Below are 22004 nucleotides of genomic sequence, written 5' to 3'. Positions count from 1 at the left end.
TTGCCAAATCTGTATACTCAGGAGGAATGTGCAGTGCGGTCATTTGGTTCGGACTTTCCACCGTCGTTGCCCCTACGGAAACACCTATACACCGCCCGACACACTGATCAGACCATTCCCTGAGAGCCCTCTGTTGCCATGAAATGTTGGGGTCATGAGATATTAACCAGGGAAGCCCCAACACCACGGGAAACGCAGGAGAGTCAATCAAATACAACTGTATAATCTCCTCATGACCCCCCTGCGTCTTCATCTTAAGTGGCGCTGTGACCTCCCTAATCAATCCCGACCCCAAAGGGCGGCTGTCTAGGCCATGGATGGGGAAGGGCACATCAACTGGTATAAGGGGAATCCCTAACTTATACGAGAAACTGCGATCAAAAAAATTCCCAGCTGCGCCTGAATCGACTAGCGCCTTATGCTGGGAGTGAGAAGAAACCTCAGGAAACACAACTTGGATACACATGTGTACAACAGAGAGCTCTGGGTGAGTTGGGCGCTTACTCACCTGGAATGACTCATCAGTGCGTGGCCTGCTGCCTCGATCCCTGGGAGACCCTCCCCAGCACCGAACCACAGTGTGTCCTCTGCGGCCACAGTTGGTGCAGGGGACGGCCTCTCTCCTGGTCTCCCTCTTCTTCTCTCTAGCACCAGCACCCCCGAGCTCCATAGGGCTCGGCTCGGAGGTGCTGGGGGATGGAATGGACGGCCCCAGCTCCGGACGTCCGCGGGTAGCCAATAGGGTATCCAGACGAATCGACATGTCCACCAGCTGATCGAAACTTAGGTTGGTGTCCCTGCAGGCCAACTCTCGGCGAACGTCCTCCCTTAGGCTGCACCTATAGTGGTCGATGAGGGCCCTCTCATTCCATCCCGCATTGGCAGCCAGAGTCCGGAAATCCAGTGCGAATTCCTGCGCGCTCCTCTTCCCCTGTCTGAGGTGGAACAGACGCTCCGCCCTGAAGCGGCGGGAGAAGTCCGCATAACTGACTGTAGCGGCGTCTATTACCCTCCACTCGGCGTTGGCCCACTCCAGTGCCTTGCCGAACAGACAGGAGATGAGGGCGGAAACGCTCTCGTATACCGAGGGCGCCGGGTGGATGGTTGCCAGGTAGAGTTCTACTTGGAGCAGGAAACCCTGACACCCGGCCGCGGTGCCATCATAAGCCCTCGGGAGCGAGAGCCGAATCCCACTGGACTCCGGAGATGGAACGATGGGTATGGCTGATGGTGGTGGTATTGTTGGAGGTGTGGGCAAACCTCCTCTCTCCCATCGGCTCAAGGTATTCATCACCTCTTGCATGGCGGTGCCCAGTTTCTGGATCATGGCGTCTTGGTGGATTACGCGCTCCTCTAGTGATCCCGTTGGCACCGCTGATCCTGCTGACTCCATGTTGGTGTGTTATTCTGTCAGGAGCGACGTGTATGCGGTGAGTGAAGTCAAGCGCAGGACACAGAGATACTAGCAGACGTACTTTACTAATAGTAAAGAACAAACAAAGCCTCCGAACCGGGAGGAAAAACTAAATACACGTAATACGACAAAAGCAATGCCGATACCGCCTAGACACAAACAATAACACACAAATACCAAACGTGAGACATGGGTAAATATAGGATCTACAATCAAACATAATAGACAACAGGTGTAACCACTCAAGACAGAACAAGACAAACACCGAAACATCGATCGGCAGTAGCTAGTACTCCGGGGACGACGAACGCCGAAGCCTGCCCGAGCAAGGAGGAGGAGCAGCCTCGGCAGAATCCGTGACAACTGTGAACCATCAGATCCTCCTCTCCACCCTCTCCGAGCTGGGCATCTCCGGCGCGGCTCACTCTTGGATTGCGTCCTACCTGACCGGTCGCTCCTACCAAGTGGCGTGGCGAGAATCTGTCTCCGCACCACGTGCTCTCACCACTGGTGTCCCCCAGGGCTCAGTTCTAGGCCCTCTCCTATTCTTGCTATACACCAAGTCACTTGGCTCTGTCATATCCTCACATGGCCTCTCCTATCATTGCTACGCAGACGACACACAACTAATCTACTCCTTTCCCCCTTCTGATAACCAGGTGGCGAATCGCATCTCTGCATGTCTGGCAGATATATCAGTGTGGATGACGGATCACCACCTCAAGCTGAACCTCGGCAAGACGGAGCTGCTCTTCCTCCCGGGGAAGGACTTCTAGTTCCATGATCTCGCCATCACGGTTGACAACTCCGTTGTGTCCTCCTCCCAGAGTGCGAAGAGCCTTGGCGAGACCCTGGACAACACCCTGTCATTCTCCGCTAACATCAAGGCAGTGACCCGATCCTGTAGGTTCATGTTCTACAACATTCTGAGAGTACGACCCTGCCTTACACAGGAAGCGGCACAGGTCCTAATCCAGGCACTTGTCATCTCCCGTCTGGATTACTGCAACTCGCTGTTGGCTGGGCTCCCTGCCTGTGCCATTAAACCCCTACAACTCATCCAGAATGCCGCAGCCCGTCTGGTGTTCAACCTTCCCAAGTTCTCTCACGTCACCCCGCTCCTCCGCACACTCCACTGGCTTCCAGTTGAAGCTTGCATCTGCTACAAGACCATGGTGCTTGCCTACGGAGCTGTGAGGGGAACGGCACCTCCGTACCTTCAGGCTCTGATCAGTCCCTACACCCAAACGAGGGCATTGCGTTCATCCACCTCTGGCCTGCTGGCCCCCCTACCTCTGCGGAAGCACAGTTCTTGAAACACTTGAAACCCCACCTCTTTAAGGAATACCTGGGATAGGATAAAGTAATCCTTCTACCCCCCCTTACCCCACCCCAAAAAAAAGAAAAAAAGAAAAAACACAAAAAATAAATAAATATATATATACATATTGTAAAGTGGTTATCCCACTGGCTATAAGGTGAATGCACCAATTTGTAAGTCGCTCTGGATAAGAGCGTCTGCTAAATGATGTAAATGTAAAATGTAAATGTGATAACTCAAAGTTGTCTATAAGTTCCCAATGTGTACACTGCTTAGATTATCTAAATGTTTGACTGTCTTTCATTTATTACAGGTTAGCAGTTTGGGAAGCTTGGCGGGCAATGTGAAGCGGTGGTCCTCTTCCCCAAACTTTTCCAGAAGTACCCTTTCCCTTTCCCCATCCTCATCAACTCTGCCGTCCTGAAATGGGCAGACACCTTCAGGCTTGGGAAACAGAGGATTGTGACATTTAAACAAAACATTACTCTGCAAAATCCTAAATACAATGCAGTACTGATCAATATCAAAATGCATAAACCTCTGCCTCAGAATCGTTCAAGGCAGCTAACCAGAGTGAGATTTTACCATATTGTCCTTATACTGTAATAAATAAACATCTCTCCCCTCTTTCAGGAACAACTTTCTGCGCCTCTGTGTGTTGAAGGTGACTCAACAGAGCGAGAAGCACCTTGAGAAGATTCTCAACGTGGACGAGTTTGTCAAGTGTTCTCTGTCATCCACAGCAATGACCCTGTGACCAGAGCCATCACTCTCCATGGCATGCTCCTCTCTTTGTCTTTCCATTAGGGCTTGATTATTATGATGGTGGTTGAATCCACATTCAACACAGTAGCTGTGTTACAGATTTGCATGAAGGTCATCATTAGTCTCACAACTCAGACAATTGATTCAGAAATATTACATACCTACAACTATTTCAAGAGCAATGCAAGGCTACATCGTCAGTGCATGAAAAAATTTGAAACCTCACTGATTCCAAAAGAAAATGGGATACATACACCATAGAAGACAAAACTTCTTTTTTTAAGACTCAATCATCTCCGTTTACATGATTTCTGAATCTCTGTGTGATTCGTCCTGATTTTATTTTATTAAGGATGGGGCGGCAGGTAGCTTAGTGGTTAAGAGCGTGCCAGTAACCGAAAGGTCGCTGGTTCTAATCCCCGAGCCGACTAGGTGAAAAATCTGTCGATGTGCCCTTGAGCAAGGCACTTAACCCTAATTGCTCATGTAAGTTGCTCAGGATAAGAGTGTCTGCTAAATGACCAAAAAAAAAAAAAAAAAAAAGGATGCTTGGCAGTTTGGCCACTATCATCCCTGAAAGGAAGAATGCCCATCACAGCGTTCACCAAAGTCTAGACTCTCACGACAACGCTGAAGTAGAGGCGGCCATCTTTGCATCAGCCTGCTTCTCTGCGCAGTCAAAGTAAGTGGTTTGAGATAAGTTTCAATGTGGTAGCTGTGTTGTCTGGCCGATCTGTCAGGATTTTAATATAGCCAACTTCCTTGCAAACTGTTCACACAATTGTTTTTGTTCAATGCCCCATCCAGGAATGAAGAATAAGGATGTATTGAACTCATTGAACATGTTATTTTCTCTGTCCCTTTCATGCTGCAGAGACTTTGCAGCTGGGATTTGCAACAAAATCAGTGAAATGATTCAAGGTAACATAATGCCCTTAGTATCATGTGAACATCTTGTGCATAATCACATTACATTCTGAGGAATTGGGGTTTAGTTATATACAAGCAACTGAACAAGCACATTTTCAAGGATTCTTCATTGTCCCTTAGGTGTTGTTGTAGAGAAGAAAAGGCTATGTGATTTTATTTTTAGATGAAGCATCCAGGGTCGTGGTTCATTAAGCCACACTGTAGCAAAACATTTTGCAACAGGAAAAAAGGCAGACATGCAAGCATTTGTTATTGGACAAGTTCAGATAGTACATCCTGGTTTCTGAGCTTTTAAATCCATTTCATGCCAACTGAACATGACCCAGGTGATCTCCCATTGGCGCGTGCTATGTTTCACTATGCTCTTGTTCCTCCCCAAGTCTGGACGCCCCGGTGGACCTGAAACTGAACCTAATCCCTATGCTGCTGCACATGCATCACAATGCCAGCCTGGCCTCCAGCAGCCTGGCCTCCAGCAGCCTGGCCTCCAGCAGCCTGGCCTCCAGCAGCTGGGAGCTGCTTCAACAGCTGGTCACCTCCTACCCCTCCACCCCCATGGTCATTGTCACCCTGCACACCTTCACCCAGCTGGCCTCCTCCTCGCACATCGACATCCCCAAACAGGTAGCCATAGCAACGGACATTAGGGGGAAACTAAGGGGCGTGGCTGACATGTAAACTGATAGGACATTTTCGAATTGGTTAAGGTTAGAGTTTGGGTTAAGGGTTTGGTTAAGATTAGCATTAAGGTAAGGCTCCGTTTTAGATTTTGGCTAGTCGGGTTGTCAATGGGATGCTGATCAGAAAAGTCCTCATAGTCTCTCCCCGGACACTAATGGACATTATAATCCCATTGGTACGCAACCCAGACAGTTTTTGGCAGCTGGATGCTATTTGGCATGACACCTACCACCACAGCAGACAGAGTGCATCTCATTCAAAACAATCAGACAATCAGATCTCCCAGTACAGAATTTGAGTGACAAGTGACTTGTTTATATGCACCTGAAATGCTGAAGTCCCTAGACAGCATAGTTTAGCAAAAGTGGACAACATACTGTGGCACCCACCCAGGCTAGAAAATCTAAACTTCTTTCCTGAGCATAAATTTCTGTGAGACTAGTAGGAGGCTTTGAATATTGTTTAACGGATAGTCTGTTCTCTCCCTCTCTATCTATCTGCAGTTACAGCTCCTTCTCCAGTACCTGAAGGAGGACCCCAGAAAAGCAGTCAAGAGACTGGTCATCCAGGACTTGAAGCTCCTGGCTAAAAAGGCCCCCCATCTCTGGAACAGAGAAAACACTCAGGTGGGGTCTTATGTCCCACACATACTTGCAAATTCCCTCCTCCATAATCCAACAGCGAGTGGTGAATTGTCTTTCATTGGTTATTATGAGGATAATCCATGTTTTCACTGTGTTCATTATGAGGGATACTGTGTTCATTTATTTTCCTTAAAATGCAATTTATGACCAGAACCTTTGAAAATAATCTGTGATTCCTCTGTATTTAGACCCTGTGTGAGTGTGTCCTGAGTAGCCCTTCCAACAGCCTGAAGCTGGGCATGCTGTCTGTGCTCTCCACCCTCTCCGGAACCATCGCCATTAAACAGTACTTCAACCCTGGAACAGATACAGTATAATGCAAAGTTCTGAAACTGACTTTCATATAAATCATATTAAAAAAACGATTTACTACAAATTCAACAACAGTGTTTTTCCTTAAAAGTTTAACAACGCACCACTTGAAGCCCATTTTCAAAAAACATCTCAGAGTAGGAGTGCTGATCTAGTATCAGGTCCAACTTGTCCATATAATCTAATTAATTATGATCTAAAAAGGCAAAACTGATCCTTTATCAGCACACCTTGGGGCCTTGTGATGTTGGGAACATTCAGTCAATTACTCAAGTTGGGTTCAAAACATTCCAAAACATTCCTTCTTTCTGCCCCTCAGGTGGTGCTTCCACCCCTCCTCGGCTCACTGACCTGGTTAAGCTGGCGCAGGATTGTTGTTACTATAGCAACCTGGCCGTTGCTGCCCATGGAGTCACTGTGCTCGCCAACATCGCTATTTCCTGTCCAGAGAAAGGTGTTTATAGGGTACCACTTAGAGGGAGGAGATCTCCTGTCACTCGTCTTTCATTAGCTACCTGACCATCACAGGTCTTCACACTTCACAGCCATCCAAAAATAGAGCTTACCTAAGAAAAACTTCCAGTAGTGGAATAATTCATGTTAAAATGGGTTTGGTGCACTCCAAGGTCTTCACAGGCCTTCACAGATGACCAGTACAGTATAGTAAAGTAACAGTCATCCACTTCATTAACTGCAGTGTTTTGTTCTTTGCCAAGAAAACATTTTTTGTAATGGTTGTTGCTGCCTGGCCTGTGTTATTTAGGGATGAAAGTGGTATCTATATGAACACATTTTTCCTGCTTTCTCTCCCCAGACATGATGCAGCTGGAGCAGGACACCGTGATGGGGGTGGAGTCTATGCTGGTGCTCTGCAGTCAGGACGACAGCCCCAGAGCTCAGGCCACGCTCAAGCTGGATAGCACCCTGGTCCATGTCTATACAGTACTCGTACAGTGAGGGGAAAATATACTTGGCCTCCTCGGTAGTCGTGTAAAGTGCCATGTAAACTCTGTAGTTTATTAGCTGTTAGTTTATAGATAGTAAAAAAAAAAAAAAAACTGTAATAAACAGTTATAACACATTTGTTGTAATTGTGCACTTGTCATTTTAGTCTTTCCCTCTCTCACTCTCCAGATGGCTCTCACCTCATTGGTCCAGCTGCTGAAGAGTCGCCCCCACCTCATTCAATGGGCTGTGGAGTTCCTGCTGTGCCAGCTGCCGCGACCCCTCCCGCGTGCTGATGTGCCACGCCCTGGTGACCATCGTCACCCAGCTGCCCGTGCTGGGATAGGGAATGCTGGGGGATCTGGTGGACTTCTACCGGGTGGCCAGCCACTCGTTCACCGACAAGCTGCAGGAGCTCCTGGTGAGAGATACACAAAACCCTAACTGTTATTGCCCTAAGGGGACAAGTAAAGGTGTAGTGAATTGAATTAGAAAAAATTGCAAATTGGCCAACTTTTGCACGTTCTGTTGTCTGAGTGAGGGAAATGCTGTAAATTAAGATGACTTTATATATTTTGAAAGATGAGACGTTGAGGATGATAATAAATACTGCTTTGATGTCATACAAGCAAGCCAAACACCTGTGAGTCCAAATGTGCACTTCACATTTCCATATCATAAAACTCATGTCATATACATTGTCAACTTATGTTGATGTACAGTAACAAGATGACATGGCGTCATACCCTGGGTTATTCTGAACAGAATGATCCTATGTTTGTCTACTGTGAAGAAAATTCCATAAACAACAACAGTAATTGTGAGATTACAGGGATGTGTTCCAAACAAAACAACTACAAGTGTGCTTGCTCTAGTTCCTCAACGGCACAGCTAGGAGAGCTAAAAAAAAGTGCATTGACATTGCTTAGGAACTGTGCACATTTTGGAGAGGTGTGTGGCCACTTGGAGACACCAGTTAGTCATTTTTTTGTCTTATGTTGCACCTACCCCACATTTTCCTGGAACGTTCTTACCATGTTACTGAATGTATCCAGAGCATTTTGTTACCAGCAAATGCGGCAAAAAGTACTGTAAATGTAAAATGCACGTAAAATCAACAGTAATGTTTGGATTCAGTCTTGTGTCAGGTGAACTGTTGTGTCCTCACCTTTGGTCTAATAATTTCCCCATCTCCAAACTGTTCCCCTTTCAATTGCTACCATGGTTATGCATACGCTTTTCATATTTCTTCTGTAAGAAACATTTCAATTTAGCCCTATCCATATAGGCCAATTCCCAAAAGTGTGAAGGGTTAATAGGAGGCTAAGGAATGAACACTGATTCTCTCTCATATGTCATAATGGTCTCTGATAAATGCTGTGTGTGAAGTCTATTAAAGCTGTTTCCAAAGCTGTTCTCCAATCATGAATCCCACTTACTGGATACTGACATCTGGCATGTGTCATCTCCTCCCCCTCTGCTCCCCGCAGGTCTCGCTGGTGTTTGTGGCGTCCCTGTCAGCCGAGGTGAAGACGGTGATCAAGCAGCAGCTGGAGAACGTGGCCAACGGCTGGACGGTGTACCGCATGGTGAGTTTCTAGTCACCGGGAAGTCAAGACTCATTAAATCTGGCACATTTACAGTAATGTTGATTAATGTCCATTGCCCCTGTCAAATGACCTAATAAAGTGAAGTCAAGGTGACGCTTGTAGTCTACCTCACTCGGTAAAGTAAATAGGAAAACCTATACTGTGATATGTATAGAGAAGATCCTAAATGGAATCCTAAATGTGCACGCTTAACTTGACACTCGCATAAATTATGCATTGATGTCAATGGCAGACTTCCGTGAAAACTCAAGTTACATGCACGGATCTCAAATTAGGATTCAAGACGTAGTCTATAGTCATTAGTCACTGATACTGATGCCTTGGCTCAATACAGTATTTGGAAAGGTTTAGAAAAAGCTTAGATATCAGTCTAGCAGTATTTCCACTCTACTGTCCTGATCTGTCTATTCTGTCTGCCTCAATAAAGTCTCGTCTGGCCATCTGTTCTCCGTAGGGTTGCCCTGAGTTCTCCAGCGAGCTGGACCAGAGCCTGCGGACGCGTGTGGCCTCGGAGCACTTCTACTTCTGGCTCAACAGTCTGAAGGAGTTCTCCCAGGGCGAGCAGTGTCTGAGTGGCCTGGAGGACGGAGACTACAGCGCCACCATGACGGCCATCGCCGAGGCCCTGGGCTCCTACCAGAAAGGCATCGCCTCCCTCACGGTCAGTGACTGGCCACCTGCTTATAGGACGGCAACGGCACCATTTAGATATCAACTGACATGCATCAACTGACATGCCTCTATTGTAGGGTTCAATACAGCAGGGTTGCGGTCAATGTAGTTTTCAATTCAGTCCATTCAGGGAGTGAATTGAAATTCAAATTCATGAGTTGAAAACTGCCCTTTTTTAAAGAGGATTTTTCAATTCACTTTCTGCTTTGACTGAATTTAAATGAAAACTGAATTTACTCCAACCGTGCTGTATTGATTTGTAGTGCTGTAAAACTCTAAGGTCCTGTAGTCTTTAGCCTTAAGCCAGGTAATACTGAAGTTCAACTGTCCTTTTCCAGTCTGCTGAACTATCCAGTGAATGAGCCATGTAGTATTGAAAGTGAACTCTCTTTCTCCTCCAGGCTGCCAGCACGACCCTAAGCCTGCTGTCATTCCAATGTGACTTTGTGAAGCTTCGCATCGACACACTCCAGGCCCTGTCCCAGCTCATCAGCACCTGCAACAGTCTCGGGCAACGAGCTTCAGCGCTGAGAACGCATCGCCATGCAGTTACAGGGGAGGGGACACAAAACCATTGAATTCAATTTCTGGTGGCACTAATGTCAGTATACAGCAGAAGGAGGTTGTACATATACATATATATATATACAGTGGGGGGGAAAAGTATTTAGTCAGACACCAATTGTGCAAGTTCTCCCACTTAAAAAGATGAGAGAGGCCTGTAATTTTCATCATAGGTACACGTCAACTATGACAGACATAATGAGAATTTTTTTCTCCAGAAAATCACATTGTAGGATTTTTAATGAATTTATTTGCAAATTATGGTGGAAAATAAGTATTTGGTCAATAACAAAAGTTTCTCAATACTTTGTTATATACCCTTTGTTGGCAATGACACAGGTCAAACGTTTTCTGTAAGTCTTCACAAGGTTTTCACACACTGTTGCTGGTATTTTGGCCCATTCCTCCATGCAGATCTCCTCTAGAGCAGTGATGTTTTGGGGCTGTCGCTGGGCAACACAGACTTTCAACTCCCTCCAAAGGTTTTCTGTGGGGTTGAGATCTGGAGACTGGCTAGACCACTCCAGGACCTTGAAATGCTTCTTACGAAGCCACTCCTTCGTTGCCCGGGCGGTGTGTTTGGGATCATTGTCATGCTGAAAGACCCAGCCACGTTTCATCTTCAATGCCCTTGCTGATGGAAGGAGGTTTTCACTCAAAATCTCACGATACATGGCCCCATTCATTCTTTCCTTTACACGGATCAGTCGTCCTGGTCCCTTTGCAGAAAAACAGCCCCAAAGCATGATGTTTCCACCCCCATGCTTCACAGTAGGTATGGTGTTCTTTGGATGCAACTCAGCATTCTTTGTCCGCCTACTGATGGTAGGCTTTGTTACTTTGGTCCCAGCTCTCTGCAGGTCATTCACTAGGTCCCCCCGTGTGGTTCTGGGATTTTTGCTCACCGTTCTTGTGATCATTTTGACCCCACAGGGTGAGATCCTGCGTGGAGCCCCAGATCGAGGGAGATTATCAGTGGTCTTGTATGTCTTCCATTTCCTAATAATTGTTCCCACAGTTGATTTCTTCAAACCAAGCTGCTTACCTATTGCAGATTCAGTCTTCCCAGCCTGGTGCAGGTCTACAATTTTGTTTCTGGTGTCCTTTGACAGCTCTTTGGTCTTGGCCATAGTGAAGTTTGGAGTGTGACTGTTTGAGGTTGTGGACAGGTGTCTTTTATACTGATAACAAGTTCAAACAGGTGCCATTAATACAGGTAACGAGTGGAGGACAGAGGAGCCTCTTAAAGAAGAAGTTACAGGTCTGTGAGATCCAGAAATCTTGCTTGTTTGTAGGTGTCCAAATACTTATTTTCCACCATAATTTGCAAATAAATTCATTAAAAATCCTACATTGTGATTTTCTGGATTTTTTTTCTCAATTTGTCTGTCATAGTTGACGTGTACCTATGATGAAAATTACAGGCCTCTCTCATCTTTTTAAGTGGGAGAACTTGCACAATTGGTGGCTGACTAAATACTTTTTTCCCCCACTGTATATATATATATATATATATATATATATATATATATATATATATACATATACAGTTGAAGTCAGAAGTTTACATACACTTAGGTTAGAGTCATTAAAACTCGTTTTTCATTTTTTTGTTAACAAACTATAGTTTTGGCAAGTCGGTTAGGACATCTACTTTGTGCATGACACAAGTAATTTTTCCAACAATTGTTTACAGACAGATTATTTCACTTATAATTCACTGTATCACAATTCCAGTGGGTCAGAAGTTTACATACACTAAGTTGACTGTGCCTTTAAACAGCTTGGAAAATTCTAGAAAATGATGTCATGGCTTTAGAAGCCTCTGATAGGTTAATTGACATCATTTGAGTCAATTGGAGGTGTACCTGTGGATGTATTTCAAGGCCTACCTTCAAACTCAGTGCCTCTTTGCTTGACATCATGGGAAAATCAAAAGAAATCAGCCAAGACCTCAGAAAAAAAATTGTAGACCTCCACAAGTCTGGTTCATCCTTGGGAGCAATTTCCAAACGCCTGAATGTACCACGTTCATCTGTACAAACAATAGTACGCAAGTATAAACACCATGGGACCACGCAGCCGTCATACCGCTCAGGAAGGAGATGCGTTCTGTCTCCTAGAGATGAACGTACTTTGGTGCGAAAAGTGCAAATAAATCCCAGAACAACAGCAAAGGACCTTGTGAAGATGCTGGAGGAAACAGGTACAAAAGTATCTATAAAACGAGTCCTATATCGACATAACCTGAAAGGCCACTCAGCAAGGAAGAAGCCACTGCTCCAAAACCACCATAAAAAACCCAGACTACGGTTTGCAACTGCACATGGGGACAAAGATCGTACTTTTTGGAGAAATGTCCTCTGGTCTGATGAAACAAAAATAGAACTGTTTGGCCATAATGACCATTGTTATGTTTGGAGGAAAAAGGGGGTTGCTTGCAAGCCAAAGAACACCATCACAACCGTGAAGCAAGGGGGTGGCAGCATCATGCTGTGGGGGTGCTTTGCTGCAGGAGGGACTGGTGCACTTCACAAAATAGATGGCATCATGAGGAAGGAAAATTATGTGGATATATTGAAGCAACATCTCAAGACATCAGTCAGGAAGTTAAACCTTGGTCGCAAATGGGTCTTCCAAATGGACAATGACCCCAAGCAGACTTCCAAAGTTGTGGCAAAATGGCTTAAGGACAACAAAGTCAAGGTATTGGAGTGGCCATCACAAAGGTCTGAACTCAATCCTATAGAACATTTGTGGGTAGAACTGAAAAAGCGTGTGCGAGCAAGGAGGCCTACAAACCTGACTCAGTTACACCAGCTCTGTCAGGAGGAATGGGCCAAAATTCACCCAACGTATTGTGCGAAGCTTGTGGAAGGCTACCCAAAACATTTGACCCAAGTTAAACAATTTAAAGGCAATGCTACCAAATACGAATTGAGTGTATGTAAACTTCTGACCCACTGGGAATGTGATGAAAGAAATAAAAGCTGAAATAAATCATTCTCTCTACTATTATTCTGACATTTCACATTCTTAAAATAAAGTGGTGATCCTAACTGACCTAAGACAGGGAATTTTTACTAGGATTAAATGTCATGAATTGTGAAAAACTGAGTTTAAATGTATTTGGCTAAGGTGTATGTAAACTTCCGACTTCAACTGTATACACTACCAGTCAAAAGTTTAGACACACCTACTCATTCAAGTGTTCTTCTTTATTTTGACTATTTTCTACATTGTAGAATAATAGTGAAGACATCACAACTATGAAATAACACATACGGAATCATGTAGTAAACAAAATAGTGTTAAACAAATCAAAATATATTTTATATTTGAGATTCTTCAAATAGCCACCCTTTGCCTTGATGACAGCTTTGCACACTCTTGGCATTATCTCAAGCAGCTTCATGAGGTAGTCACCTGGAATGCATTTCAATTAACAGGTGTGCCTTCTTAATGCGTTTGAGCCAATCAGTTGTGTTGTGACAAGGTAGGGTATACAGAAGATAGCCCTATTTGGTAAAAGACCAAGTCCATATTATGGCAAGAACAGCTCAAATAATCAAAGAGAAACGACAGTCCATCATTACTTTAAGACATGAAGGTCAGTCAATACGGAAAATGTCAAGAACTTTGAAAGTTTCTTCAAGTGCAGTCGGAAAAACCATCAAACGCTATGATGAAACTGGCTCTCATGAGGACCGCCACAGGAAAGGTGTGGGGGTGCTTTGCTGGTGACACTGTCTGTGATTTATTTAGAATTCAAGGCACACTTAACCAGCATGGCTACCACAGCATTCTGCAGCGATACGCCATCCCATCTGGTGTGGGCTTAGTGGGACTATCATTTGTTTTTCAACAGGACAATGATCGAACACACCTCCAGGCTGTGTAAGGGCTATTTGACCAAGAAGGAGAGTGATGGAGTGCTGCATCAGATGACCTGGCCTCCACAATCCTCCGACCTCAACCCAATTGAGATGGTTTGGGATGAGTTGGACCGCAGAGTGAAGGAAAAGCAGCCAACAAGTGCTCAGCATATGTGGGAACTCATTCAAGACTGTTGAAAAAGCATTCCAGGTGAAGCTGGTTGAGAGAATGCCAAGAGTGTGCAAAGCTGTCATCAAGGCAAAGGGTGGCTACTTTGAAGAATCTCAAATATAACATATATTTTGATTTGTTTAACACTTTTTTGGTTACAACATGATTCCATATGTGTGTTATTTCATAGTTTTGATGTCACTATTATTCTACAATGTATAAAATAGTAAAAATTAAGAAAAATGCTGGAATGAGTAGGTGTGTCCAAGCTTTTGACTGGTACTGTATATATATATATATATATATATATATATATATATATATATATATATATATATATATATATACACACTACTGTTCAAAAGTTTGGGGTCACTTATTAATTTCCTTGTTTTCGAAAGAAAAGCAATTTTTTGGTCCATTAAAATAACATCAACTTGATCAGAAATACAGTGTAGACATTGTTAATGTTGTAAATGGCTATTGTAGCTGGGAACGGCTGATTTTTAATGGAATATCTACATAGGCGTACAGAGGCACATTATCAGCAACCATCAGTCCTGTGTTCCAATGGCATGTTGTGTTTGCTAATCCAGGTTTATTATTTTAAAAGGCTAATTGATCATTAGAGAACTCTTTTGCAATTATGTTATCACAGCTTAAAACTGTTGTGCTGATTAAAGAAGCAATAAAACTGGCCTTCTTGAGACTAGTTGAGTATCTGGAGCATCAGCTGTCAGTCTATTCTTGTTCTGAGAAATGAAGGCTATTCCATGTGAGAAATTGCCATGAAACTGAAGATCTCGTACAACGCTGTGTACTACTCCCTTCACAGAACAGCGCAAACTGGCTCTAACCAGAATAGAAAGAGGAGTGGGAGCCCCTGGTGCACAACTGAGCAAGAGGACAAATAAATTAGAGTGTCTAGTTTGAGAAACAGACCTCACAGGTCCTCAACTGGCAGCTTCATTAAATAGTACCCGCAAAACACCAGTCTCAACGTCAACAGTGAAGAGGTGACTCCGGGATGCTGACCTTCTAGGCAGAGTTGCAAAGAAAAAGCCATATCTCAGACTGGCCAATAAAAAGAAAAGATTAAGATGGGCAAAATAACACAGACACTGGACAGAGGAAGATTGGAAAAAAGTGTTATGGACAGACGAATTGAAGTTTGAGGTGTTCGGATCACAAAGAAGAACATTTGTGAGACACAGACCAAATGAAAATATGCTGGAGGAGTGCTTGATGCCATCTGTCAAGCATGGTGGAGGCAATGTGATGGTCTGGGGGTGCTTTGGTGGTGGTAACATGGGAGATTTGTACAGGGTAAAAGGGATCTTGAAGAAGGAAGGCTATCACTCCATTTTGCAACGCCATGCCATACCCTGTGGACGGTGCTTGATTGGAGCCAATTTCCTCCTACAACATTACAATGACCCAAAGAACAGCTCCAAACTATGCAATAACTATTTAGGGAAGAAGCAGTCAGCTGGTATTCTGTCTATAATGGAGTGGCCAGCACAGTCACCGGATCTCAACCATATTGAGCTGTTGTGGGAGCAGCTTGACCGTATGGTACGTAAGAAGTGCCCATCAAGCCAATCCAATTTGTGGGAGGTGCTTCAGGAAGCATGGGGTGATATCTCTTAAGATTACCTCAACAAATTGACAACTACAGTGAGGGAAAAAAGTATTTGATCCCCTGCTGATTTTGTACGTTTGCCCACTGACAAAGACATGATCAGTCTATAATTTTAATGGTAGGTTTATTTGAACAGTGAGAGACCGAATAACAACAACAAAATCCAGAAAAACGCATGTCAAAAATGTTATAAATTGATTTGCATTTTAATGAGGGAAATAAGTATTTGACCCTCTGCAAAACATGACTTAGTACTTGGTGGCAAAACCCTTGTTGGCAATCACAGAGGTCAGACGTTTCTTGTAGTTGGCCACCAGGTTTGCACACATCTCAGGAGGGATTTTGTCCCACTCCTCTTTGCAGATCTTCTCCAAGTCATTAAGGTTTCGAGGCTGACGTTTGGCAACTCGAACCTTCAGCTCCCTCCACATATTTTCTATGGGATTAAGGTCTGGAGACTGGCTAGGCCACTCCAGGACCTTAATGTGCTTCTTCTTGAGCCACTACTTTGTTGCCTTGGACGTGTGTTTTGGGTCATTGTCATGCTGGAATACCCATCCACGACCCATTTTCAATGCCCTGGCTGAGGGAAGGAGGTTCTCACCCAAGATTTGACGGTACATGGCCCCGTCCATCGTCCCTTTGATGCGGTGAAGTTGTCCTGTCCCCTTAGCAGAAAAACACCCCCAAAGCATAATGTTTCCACCTCCATGTTTGACGATGGGGATGGTGTTCTTGGGGTCATAGGCAGCATTCCTCCTCCTCCAAAAAACAGCGAGTTGAGTTGATGCCAAACAGCTCGATTTTGGTCTCATTTGACCACAACACTTTCACCCAGTTCTCCTCTGAATCATTCAGATGTTCATTGGCAAACTTCAGACGGGCCTGTATATGTGCTTTCTTGAGCAGGGGGACCTTGCGGGCGCTGCAGGATTTCAGTCCTTCACGGCGTAGTGTGTTACCAATTGTTTTCTTGGTTACTATGGTCCCAGCTGCCTTGAGATCATTGACAAGATCCTCCCGTGTAGTTCTGGGCTGATTCCTCACTGTTCTCATGATCATTGCAACTCCACGAGGTGATATCTTGCATGGAGCCCCAGGCCGAGGGAGATTGACAGTTATTTTGTCTTTCTTCCATTTGTGAATAATCGCACCAACTGTTGTCACCTTCTCACCAAGCTGCTTGGCGATGGTCTTGTAGCCCATTCCAGCCTTGTGTAGGTCTACAATCTTGACCCTGACATCCTTGGAGAGCTCTTTGGTCTTGGCCATGGTGGAGAGTTTGGAATCTGATTGATTGATTGCTTCTGTGGACAGGTGTCTTTTATACATGATCATCAAGCTGCTTGGCGATGGTCTTGTTGTCACGAATTCAGCCGAGGCTGCTCCTCCTCCTTGCTCGGGCAGGCTTCGGCGTTCGTCGTCACCTGAGTACTAGCTGCCACCGATCTGTGTTCTATTTGTTTTGTCTATATTGCACACACCTGGTTCCAATTACGATAATTTGTTTCCCTATTTTACCCTCTGGTTTTCTCATGGTGTTGTGCGTGATTGTTTGTTGTTTTGTTGTCATTGACATTGTGAGTCGGTATTTTCTTCCCTGCGTGGAAGATATGTTTATTTACTTGTGACAAGTAAAGTACGTCGTTGACTAAATTATGTGTCCTGCGCCTGACTCCGTCCTACCGCTACACACTGACGCATGACACTTGTAGCCCATTCCAGCCTTGTGTAGGTCTACAATCTTGTCCCTGACATCCTTACAGAGCTCTTTGGTCTTGGCCATGGTGGAGAGTTTGGAATCTGATTGATTGATTGCTTCTGTGAACAGGTGTCTTTTATACAGGTAACAAACTGAGATTAGGAGCACTCCCTTTAAGAGTGTGCTCCTAATCTCAGCTCGTTACCTGTATAAAAGACACCTGGGAGCCAGAAATCTTTCTGATTGAGAGGGGGTCAAATACTTATTTCCCTAATTAAAATGCAAAACAATTTATAACATTTTTTACATGCGTTTTTCTGGATTTTTTTGTTGTTATTCTGTCTCTCAGTGTTCAAATAAACCTACCATTAAAATTATAGACTGATCATTTCTTTGTCAGTGGGCAAACATACAAAATCAGCAGGGGATCAAATACTTTTTTCCCTCACTGTAGAATGCCAAAGGTCTGCAAGGCTGTAATTGCTGCAAATGGAGGATTATTTGACGAAAGCAAAGTTTGAAGGACACAATTATTATTTAAATTAAAAATCATTATTTCTAACCTTGACAATGACTACATTTCCTATTAATTTTGCTATATTTCCTATTCAATCTCATTTCATGTATGTTTTCATGGAAAACAAGGACATTTCTAAGTGACCCCAAACTTTTGAACGGTAGTGTGTATATATATATACTGAACAAAAATATAAAAACAACATGTAAAGTGTTGGTCCCATGTTTCATGAGCTGAAATAAAAGATCCCAGACATTTTCCATACGCACAAAAAGCTTATTTCTCTCAAATTATGTGCACAAATTTGTTTACATCCCTGTTAGTGAGCAATTACATTTTGCAAAGATAATCCATCCACCTGACAGGTGTGGCATATCAAGAGGATGATTAAACAGCATGATCATTACACAGGTGCACCTTGTGCTGGGGACAATAAAAGGCAACTCTAAAATTTGCAGTTTTGTCATACACACAATGCCACAGATGTGTCAAGTTTTGAGGGAGCGTGCAATTGGCATGCTGACTGCAGGAATGTTCCCCAGACCTGTTGCCAGAGAATTTAATGTTAATTTCTCTATCATAAAACGTTGTTTTAGAGAATTTGGCAGTATGTCCAACCGGCCTCACAACCGCAGACCACCTGTAACCACGCCAGCCCAGGACCTCCACATCCTGCTTCTTCACCTGTGGGATCGTCTGAGACCAACCACCCGGACAGCTGATGAAACTGAGGAGTATTTCTGTCCGTAATAAAGCCCTTTTGTGGGGAAAAAATAATTCTGATTGGCTGGGCCTGGCTTCCCAGTGGGTGGGCCTGGCTCCCAAATGGGTGGGCCTACCCATGGCTGCTCCCCTGCCCAGTCATGTGAAATCCATAGATTAGGGCCTAATGAATTTATTTCAATTGACTTATTTCCTTATATGTACTTTAACTCTGTAAAATCGTTGAAATTGTTGCATGTTGCATTTATATTTTTGTTTAGTATGAAGACCTTTCTTTCTCCCATTCAGATGAGTGTTTCCATAGATGAGTTCCGGAGCCTTGCTGCCAGCTACGCTGACCAATCCTCATTCGACGCTGACTCTGCCACCCTCCGTAACGTGGAACTGTATCCTTAAAGTTAACACGGACATCAACCCTCAAATCATTAGTAAAACCATTGTTAAAACCCTTTCCATATAAAATTGTCTTGCGTGTCTTTAAATGCCACAGACAACAACAGAGCTGCTTGCTGGTGTCCAATGTCATTGAGGCTTTGATACTTGACCCACATTCTGCTAGGTAAGAACTGTTAATATGACTAACAACCTTATTCACTCATTGATGTGTAATATTTAGGGGATTATTTTCCATACCACACCAGAAGCCTTACCACACCAGAAGCCTTACCTAATATTCCCCTGATATAATCGATCGGAATTCTACCAGAACAAAAATGTTAATGAAAATTCTAATGACGCAAATAGGATATCTCCCTGTTTCTGCCTTCCAGTTTCCTGGACTATGGGACCCTGGACTCGGTGCAGACTGAGAGCGAGTACGAGAGGCAGATGATGTCCGTGTTCAACCACATCCTGGAGAAAGTGGAGGGCCTGAGCAGGAAGCACCCTCCTGTCTCTTACCTGGTGAGATCATCAAACTGCTCAGGGTTCTGTTAATTAGGCACCAATCAGAAGAATATGGACTGATACTGCGAGAACCACTGCCTGGACTTGTCCAATAATAAACACTAATTGTATTTTTCAGTTGCAAAACATTTCCACTTGCTTGCCCTAATGAACATGACCTTGTAATGGTGCTTCTTTCTGCTAGTCATTGAATGGGACGATAAAATGCTAATGTATTTGTTTTTGTTTATGTAGCACACGTTGTCTATGTGACGCGGTCATATCTCTGCTTAATGTCACACAGTCCTTCCAGAGGTACTTCTTCCAGAAGCTCCAGTCTACCAGTATTAAGGTAACTAACTAAAGCAATGGAAATACTATTGGGAATACACTACTTTAGCTCAGTTCTTGCTTTAGGAGCCGTTTGATGCATTGGTATTTAGTACGCTGTAAAATGTATGTATCATATATGCAATAACATTTTAGAAGTGGTATTTTGCATTGAAATTATTTATTAAATTGATCCAGACTTATTGTACATTTTTGCTTTTCCAGCTTGCTCTCTCCCCATCACCTCAGACCCCGACCTAGCCAATCCCAGTGCAGAACAACCAACAACGTGGTGGACGAGAGCGCATTGAGTGGAAGACCATGCCCAAAACCACTGTGTCGGTCAAGTCCTTGGAGGACCTTTACTCCCAGCAGCTCTGCTACCACCAACAGCAGCAGCAGGCACAGCAGGCTAGGCTCGAGCCGGCCCCGGCCCCCCAGAGGAGTAGTGTATACGCCCACTTCCAGTGATACCCCAGTAAACCCCCTCTAACCCATTGCCTTGTCCCAAAAGTCTTGGTTTGTTTCCTTCCCTTCGTCAACGCTTCTCTGAAATGACTGGAGTGAAGCAATAGAGGCAACGGCTTGGTGAGCTTTCACCTACTCATCATTGCTTTCACCTATCCATTTATTTTAGGTTAGTGGTCACGGAATGGAGGAAGGGAGACAAAGCTATGGAACGTTATAGTTAAGGCCCCCCAGGAGGTTGCTTGTCTGGCAGAATTTCAGGTGACTGTTTACTAAAATTCCATACATTTTCCAATTATTAAAGACCACATTTTATTGAAGCTCCGCAATGTGAGTCTGTGCGAGTGTGGTTTAATTGTTGTCACGTAGGGGCAGTTGGACAAATGGCCATTACAGTGGGGGGAAAAAGTATTTAGTCAGCCACCAATTGTGCAAGTTATCCCACTTAAAAAGATGAGAGAGGCCTGTAATTTTCATCATAGGTACACGTCAACTATGACAGACAAATTGAGATTTTTTTTCTCCAGAAAATCACATTGTAGGATTTTTAATGAATTTATTTGCAAATTATGGTGGAAAATAAGTATTTGGTCACCTACAAACAAGCAAGATTTCTGGCTCTCACAGACCTGTAACTTCTTCTTTAAGAGGCTCCTCTGTCCTCCACTCGTTACCTGTATTAATGGCACCTGTTTGAACTTGTTATCAGTATAAAAGACACCTGTCCACAACCTCAAACAGTCACACTCCAAACTCCACTATGGCCAAGACCAAAGAGCTGTCAAAGGACACCAGAAACAAAATTGTAGACCTGCACCAGGCTGGGAAGACTGAATCTGCAATAGGTAAGCAGCTTGGTTTGAAGAAATCAACTGTGGGAGCAATTACTGTGGGACTCAAATCCTGCAGTGCAAGACGTGTCCCCCTGCTTAAGCCAGTACATGTCCAGGCCCGTCTGAAGTTTGCTAGAGTGCATTTGGATGATCCAGAAGAGGATTGGGACAATGTCATATGGTCAGATGAAACCAAAATAGAACTTTTTGGTAAAAACTCAACTCGTCGTGTTTGGAGGACAAAGAATGCTGAGTTGCATCCAAAGAACACCATACCTACTGTGAAGCATGGGGGTGGAAACATCATGCTTTGGGGCTGTTTTTCTGCAAAGGGACCAGGACGACTGATCCGTGTAAAGGAAAGAATGAATGGGGCCATGTATTGTGAGATTTTGAGTGAAAACCTCCTTCCATCAGCAAGGGCATTGAAGATGAAACGTGGCTGGGTCTTTCAGCATGACAATGATCCCAAACACACCGCCCGGGCAACGAAGGAGTGGCTTCGTAAGAAGCATTTCAAGGTCCTGGAGTGGCCTAGCCAGTCTCCAGAGCTCAACCCCATAGAAAATCTTTGGAGGGAGTTGAAAGTCTGTGTTGCCCAGCGACAGCCCCAAAACATCACTGCTCTAGAGGAGATCTGCATGGAGGAATGGGCCAAAATACCAGCAACAGTGTGTGAAAACCTTGTGAAGACTTATAGAAAACGTTTGACCTGTGTCATTGCCAACAAAGGGTATATAACAAAGTATTGAGAAACTTTTGTTATTGACCAAATACTTATTTTCCACCATAATTTGCAAATAAATTCATTAAAAATCTTACAATGTGATTTTCTGGAGAAAAAAAATCTCATTTTGTCTGTCATAGTTGACGTGTACCTATGATGAAAATTACAGGCCTCTCTCATCTTTTTAAGTCGGAGAACTTGCACAGTTGGTGGCTGACTAAATACTTTTTTCCCCCACTGTATATTATACGGATTGGCTGCGGATCCGAGTT

The 22004-nt window shown here is 44.1% G+C and overlaps 1 pseudogene across 1 annotated transcript; it reads left to right on the top strand.

Moving 5' to 3' along the window:
* Window positions 1-418: 418 nt before the first annotated feature.
* LOC311108098 (integrator complex subunit 7-like) lies at window positions 419-20175 on the top strand (annotated as a pseudogene). Its single transcript has 19 exons — window positions 419-487; window positions 3054-3184; window positions 3369-3529; window positions 4057-4182; window positions 4375-4421; window positions 4810-5054; window positions 5615-5737; window positions 5944-6061; window positions 6387-6521; window positions 6882-6979; window positions 7202-7433; window positions 8503-8601; window positions 9077-9283; window positions 9696-9842; window positions 18778-18875; window positions 18980-19048; window positions 19260-19392; window positions 19630-19726; window positions 19930-20175. The product of its transcript is annotated as an integrator complex subunit 7-like (transcript).
* The last annotated feature ends 1829 nt before the right edge of the window (window positions 20176-22004 follow it).

Source organism: Coregonus lavaretus (genome assembly GCF_964263955.1).
Source record: "Coregonus lavaretus genome assembly, chromosome: 33".
Lineage (NCBI taxonomy): Eukaryota > Metazoa > Chordata > Actinopteri > Salmoniformes > Salmonidae > Coregonus > Coregonus lavaretus.
Note: the sequence above shows the minus strand (reverse complement) of the source record. Positions and strands in the feature narration are given on the sequence as shown.